Genomic DNA, 1,100 nt, shown 5'->3' on the forward strand with positions numbered 1-1,100 from the left:
TTGTGGAAGACTTTCCCATCAGGCTGCTCTCTCCACTTCAGGGTGACTCCATTCACTCCTTTCTCCTTCAGCCTGTCCTGGAACTGGGAAACACAAATGGCAGACATTTTTGAAACATTAATACACTTTTTTTGTCACCAACACAAAGTTTTCTTTTTGTATTGACATAAAAAGCTTTAAGTTACAAATAAACTGCTTTATGAGCATAAGATAGACTTCTGTCTTCTTATTTGGTTCATTCTGTGATAGCAGTGTGATCACAAGACCACTAAGGTAAGGGTTAGGGTTTGTTATCAAAACAAATCAGGGATGTTGTTTTTCTGATCTCAAAAAAACACATACAACCATATAATTACATCCATGTCTGGAGTGATTATTTGTCATTTTGATATGAGAAAATTATAGTAACTAACCATTTAATAGTTTTATCCAAATCATTGGCTGCTTTTCTTTCTACACTGTTGAGGCTTCTGTTGCTGCAGAAGTTTGGTTTTTACACAGCCACCACAAGACGCTATCATCAACATACATAAAGCAAATTGAATAAGCAAAGAAATGCAAACTTCTTTATAACAACTTTAAATCTGTCCTGGGTGTATGCATTTTGGAGTCTCGCCTTTTTCAGGATATCAGCTTTCACAGCAGGGTCGTTCAGATCCACAGAGGAGTCCTCTATCTTCAGCTTTACTACCTGCCTCATTACTGGTATTTAGACACACAGAAGAAAAACATGCTGCAGAATTATTGTTGTGACACCAAACTCATACATGTAAATGAGCACCATGTTTGAGTACAGTCTAACATCAGATATGTAATGCAGTATTCTCTCTCTTCCACTGAAGTGAACAACTCACCAGGTTGAGGAGGGGCGCTGTAGCAGACAAATGGTAATTTAGTTCCACAGGGTAAAAATCTCCATTGTCCTGAACTCTGCAAAGCGGCAGCACCACATACGACACTCATCGAGTCAGTTGGGTTAATAACTGCGCGCCAGTATCTGAATGTGGAACCACTCCCATCAGACCAGTACATGTTAGGATCTCTGAACAAACCAATCCATGCCCAGTTTCCACTCGAAAATGGCAACAAGCTCTGGATCT

The sequence above is a fragment of the Morone saxatilis genome, unplaced genomic scaffold, assembly GCF_004916995.1.
Source record: "Morone saxatilis isolate NCDOM2014 unplaced genomic scaffold, NCSU_SB_2.0 Contig4, whole genome shotgun sequence".
In the NCBI taxonomy this organism is placed as follows: Eukaryota; Metazoa; Chordata; class Actinopteri; family Moronidae; genus Morone; species Morone saxatilis.